Source organism: Pseudoliparis swirei, chromosome 19 (genome assembly GCF_029220125.1).
Source record: "Pseudoliparis swirei isolate HS2019 ecotype Mariana Trench chromosome 19, NWPU_hadal_v1, whole genome shotgun sequence".
In the NCBI taxonomy this organism is placed as follows: Eukaryota; Metazoa; Chordata; class Actinopteri; order Perciformes; family Liparidae; genus Pseudoliparis; species Pseudoliparis swirei.
In genome coordinates this window covers 10,407,590-10,413,158 of record NC_079406.1, presented here as the reverse complement: position 1 = coordinate 10,413,158, position 5,569 = coordinate 10,407,590, and the positions used below count along the sequence as shown (strand labels likewise).

Below are 5,569 nucleotides of genomic sequence, written 5' to 3'. Positions count from 1 at the left end.
GAATTGAATTGAATTGAATTGCTGGAGGAAAGATCCTAAACATTCTGTGAGAAGTTGACCGTATACTACACCTCAAGTGAGAGAGTTTAAACACTCATAATTAGAAAATAGCAATATTAGCAACAAAAAAAAAATAGATTAATATTGCTGTGGTTTTTGTTTATAATTCAGAAGTATATTCTATTTAAACTTGGTTCTCAAATTGAATGCAAGTGAATAAGGAGGAGCCTGACACCGGAGAGGAATGGTGGTTTTGACAGCAGATGACAGAGACAGTAGTGCTTATTTGTAGATTACTTTAGAGGTAAGACTGCTGACTTTTGTATTGAACTCAATTTCTGTTAGACATGTTAAACAAGTAAATTAACATTTAGTTTTCACTTTAATTAAAGCAAAAGATGACCACTTATAATGACTTATTACCAGCTTGTAATGTGTTAAATCAGCTTACATTGCATTATAACAGTGATTGCAATGTATTATAAAATTATAACATATTACAACAATGATCATAATAATACAACAATGATCCTTGCAAAAGAATGTCAGTGAGTAGCAGCAATTATGAAGTATTGTGATACTTGATAAGTCATTATAAACGTTTTGTAATGTGGTTTTATAAATATTTTTGTGCTTGAGTGCTTAGAACTATAATTGTAGCTATGAAGCAGATAAGGCATTACAAGTATCTTTATAATGCAATAGTATCTTTATAATGCATTATAGACATGGGCTTCATAGAAAGTTTTACTGCATTTTAATAGCCTGTTAAGACACTGATCACAGCGCTAAGCAAACCATCACAACAGGACAAAACGAATCAACAAACAAACAAGAACCAGAAATCAATGCTGCACCTTGGTTTGCTCTTGTTTCCAAAACTAACACAGGAGCTGGTTTGGACTGAACAATGGATATATTTATTGTCTGTTGATTTATTGTCAAAATTTGCGATAACCGAAATGAGGCTCAGCACCCTTGGGTTGACAGCATACTGACGTCCCTTTCCTTTCCGTGCAACTTTGGTCCCTTGATCTGGGTTTATTTTGAAGATGCATCTGTTGGAAAAAAAGAAAGAAAATTGTAACATACGATATTCAGAGTAATTAGATAAGTAATTCTGGCATGACAAAGTTAGTGAAATAACATTTAGCTGCAAAGTTAACAATTAGTTTTTGGCAAACTGCTTTGAATTAACCTTTTCTCTTGAGGCACTCGCGCCATGGATCTGAAATTTGTAAAGGTTTGACTGCAGAATGTGACGTTTCAGAGGCGCTTTGACTGAAGTTGAAGCGTCAAAGGGATGAGGAGGGCAGAGGAGGAGCTTGTTTGGGCCGATACAGATATTTAGCAATTGTTTGGTTGAACGAAGACCCACAGGGATGATTCACATTGCAAGGGGTCATTTTACTGTGATAAAATGCATTTAATATTGTTTTATGTGGCTTTAAGGAATACATGTTTTGGAATTCAACAAGTGAAAACTTTGCACACTTTGACAACAGCATTGTTGCTGTATAATCCTTAATCAGACTTCGAAATGCCATGACTTAATTACTTAAAGTAAAATTTATTTCATATCCCATATTGTGACACTTAAATTGAAAAAAGGATACATTAAATAAATGAGAATCATGGGTGAAAATGAAGAAATATCTTTCAAGAAGGAAAAATAAGTAGGAAATACCGTTTGAAACTCAAAGATATATTATATTCAGCTCATATCCCTAGAATGAAGAATGAAAATTATCCAAAGACTCTGAAAAACTGAATCTATCTCAGTATCTGACATGTTCGTATTAACTTTAAGTGTCTCTTTAATCTTGTCGTTTGTGTTCTGATGGCAAATGTCATTTAAACCATTGATCTCTTCAACAATCATTTGAATAGTTGAAGATGGAACAAGATACTTTGCCTGGAGTTGCATGTAAAACAAGGACAGATTTCTCACGTACAAAGACCTAATATCAATATCTTCCGTGACCTGAGAGAGATTTTCACTTTGGACCATTCCAGTTTCATTGGGCTCAATCTGAGAGGATACAGATGGCTCAGAGTATGTGACTCTAGTATTTACATCAGTGTCATGTTTATGTGTTCTTGAAACATGGGATGTAAATGATGACTTCACTTGGAATGTCTTGTTACAATTGCTAAATGGGCAATGTATTACCTCATCCTTACTCAAATGTACTTTGAGGTGTGTAAGAAGATCTCTCAGATCAATGCATTGCTTTTTACAATTAACAGCATCACACACAAATGACCGTTGTGTGTCATCCAACTGTGAAACAGGGCTGTTGTGGGAACGATAGACATGAGCTTTTAAGGCATTGTACTTAGTGAATTTTTGTTTGCAGTCTGAAAAGCAACATGGATAGTAACTATTTGCCTCATGTCTATGCAGAATCTGATGATCAACATAGGTTTTGATACTTTTCAGTAACATACCACATAAGCTTTGGCATAACATATGCCATTCTAGCCGACTGTTGGAAATGTTGACTCTTCACAGACCCACGGTGCACACACCTGCCAACAGCCTCAAGCTGAGGTTGCATGTAAGATGTGACATACCAATGGCTGTGGTGGAATAACTGTCTTGGTCGTTGAAGGCAAGCCCGAGAGTGGCCTGTGGTTCAATGTCACCTGTAGCCAGAGGGAAAAATAAAGCACATGCTGTTTTAGAGATCTGCATAACCTTGAAATGCAGCAAGAAACTCGGCAAAACAAAAAAATGCCTAAATATTATGTTAGCAGAATAATTGATGAATCATAGTATAATATGTTTAATGTTACTTTAAACTATACCACTTGGTGCACATGGTCAAATAAGCGGTACTTAGCTAACGGGCTAACTGTAGCCAGTGTGTAAAAAAGAGCACGTGCCATTTCAGACATCTGTATCGCCTTGAAATGCCGCAAACTCGGCACAACAAGAAAAGGCCTAAATACTACATAAACAGAATAATTGATAATTCATAGTCTAAGATGTTTAATGTTACTTTAAACTAGACCACTTGGTGCACATGGTCAAATGGTCAAAGTACATGTTAACTTGACACAACTAGAATTGCCTAAATATTACGTGAAAGAAACGTAAACAAACCATCATATAAGACGTTTGACATTACTTACAACTACTAACACTTGGTGCACAACATCTAAGACACCACTCGGGGCACATGGTCACTTAAGCAGTAGCTAGCGTTAGCTACTAAGCTAACGAGCTTTATGAAGCTACCGTCGATAAAAAGTGTCTTGTCTTATCAGCACTGTAGTTAGATCTGACGTTTTTTCTTACCTTATTTTCCACTTGCGAAAGTAACAAAAGAAATGTAAATAGCGAAACAGTTTAGGCAGTTTTTAGGCAGTTTTTAGACAGTTGGAGTAAAAACGTGTCCTCTCTCCGTGGTGCCAGCGGAGAACAGGAGAAAACAGCGCAGCAAGCAAATCCAAATTCAATTCCTATTGGCTCGTCAGGCATCGGAGCTGCATATGGGGGTGTGTGATACGCGTGGACGTGCCTGTGATTGGAGAGCGAGAAGGGGGAGGGTTGTTGTTGTGTTTGAGACTAGCGTGAGCAAAGTTAGGCAATGACCACCACGAGCGGAGTGCGAAGCATCCCAGAGAGCAGTTGATCCTATCCGCCCTCCTGTCGCACTCGGTTTGGTCATGCGCACCGGATCCGCGCACCATCAGACAACGTTGTAACTGCGGTGGATGCTCCAAGTTGTTGCCCTTCGACTTTTCAAACTGGTATTTTCAAAACTGCAGCTCTTTGCGCCAGAAGTACGAGTTAGGTAAGTGTTGAATTGTGTTGCTACTGTCGAATTATGGCTCGTTTTCGTAAGAGTTCCCTCTTCTTTTGGCTGCCGCTAACATTGCTTTGTGAAGTTTGAGGTATTGTTAGACTTCAACGTAAATAATTTATTACCGTAACATCCCGGTTTTAAAAGAAAAAATCTTATTTAATCACACACAGTTGGTGATGGTGTATAAGCTGATGTTGCTACTGCACGTGTCCCCTCTGCCAGGGCTGGTCCAGCTAACTACCATGTGTGGTTCTCATGGAGCTATCTTCTGCAGCGAGCGCTGAATTGTCAGTGGTTAGGTTACTTAAGCTCAAACCCAAGGGTGCGCGATGGAAGCTGAGCGAGCTAACCGCTAGCCCGCGAGCTAATAACGGCGCTAGCTCGCGAGCTAATAGCGCTAGCTCGCGAGCTAATAGCGAGCGCCAGTACAGACCTGTTATAATTTAATTCTGCATGTATTGAGTTCTCAACACGTAACTTAGAATTTGCAATGTCATCCTCACAGTTGTACAGAAGTGACAACACTGTTGATCGCCATCTCTACAATTCAGGTAAGCACACATTCTTTGGAAGGAAATGTTTTCACAGCAACTTAAAAACACATTTGAGAGGGAACCGTATAACCTGTTTAACTTTATAATGACCAGATTTGTATTAATTCATTAAAATACTATCTTAATAGCGTAGTGTTTGTTAGGATCTGTGTGTTTCCTGTTTTATGTTGAAGTCCCTGTCTCGTTTCCTGTTTCCCTGCTGTAAAAATTTTTAACTGTTTTTCTAATGGTTTCTTTATATAGCTGTTCCTGTTCAAATCCAAGGCATGCTGGAGACAATTACAGAGGTGAGAGACCCGGTTCCGTTTCCGTGTACCACAATGGAGGAAGTGGACCTTTTTGAGCAACGGCTCAAAGATCCCGTCAACATTCTAATGAGTGGTGAGTTTTTTTGTTTTAAGAATCTCACGCAAAGCTGATTAAAATCTATTGTATGTAATTAACACTAGACAATACCATGTTTGATGGAAATGTTTTTTCAAACATTCTGTAAAGTATCAAATATTAATCGTACTTTTTCGATCCATTTTCGATTTCCTCCCTGGCAACGATCGGACGACATGATGCCAAACGTGGAACATCCTCGAACGAATGGAAAAAAAACTATTCAGTCAAATGACATCTAAGACTTTGCTCCTGCGTAAGTAACTCATATTTAATGAAAACAATTTGGATTCACCCAGAGGTCTTGAGTAGTGTTCAAACTTACGAATAACCATCTTTCCCAGATCTTTTTTTAACAGTGCTAAATAAAATGTTTGAATTGCAACTTTATGCTCTACTTGGATAAATGTTACTCGACTATATCTTTACATAATAGTTATATGATATATTGGCTCTAAATATAGCATAGCACACCTTAAGTGCCAGACAGCTACTAGATTTTAGACTGCATTTCTGCTCTATGTTGCACTGAGGATTCATGAGATTTTGTATCTGCTTGTGTGATTACAGATGCCGTCAGAAAGAATCATGCCACACATGCATCCACTGATGAACAGATTCTAAAGCATGCCATTAGGTGGTTCAACCTGGCAGCAAACCGGGGTAGCTCCAGGAGGCGTGCTACTGTCGACATCCCCCACACTGAACAGAATTAAAAATATATATTTATATTTTAAGTATATTTTTATATACAATATATATATATATATATATATATATATACACACACACCAGTTCTCAGTTGGAAGTTCCACC

At 38.0% G+C, this 5,569-nt stretch overlaps 1 long non-coding RNA gene across 1 annotated transcript; it reads right to left on the bottom strand.

Annotated features, from left to right (window-relative positions):
- Positions 1–948: 948 nt before the first annotated feature.
- Positions 949–3,392, bottom strand: LOC130209486 (uncharacterized). The gene is made up of 3 exons (XR_008834628.1): positions 3,305–3,392; positions 2,578–2,649; positions 949–1,058 (listed from the first exon to the last, which is right to left on the bottom strand). It is a non-coding gene; the product is annotated as an uncharacterized LOC130209486 (long non-coding RNA).
- Positions 3,393–5,569: the final 2,177 nt, after the last annotated feature.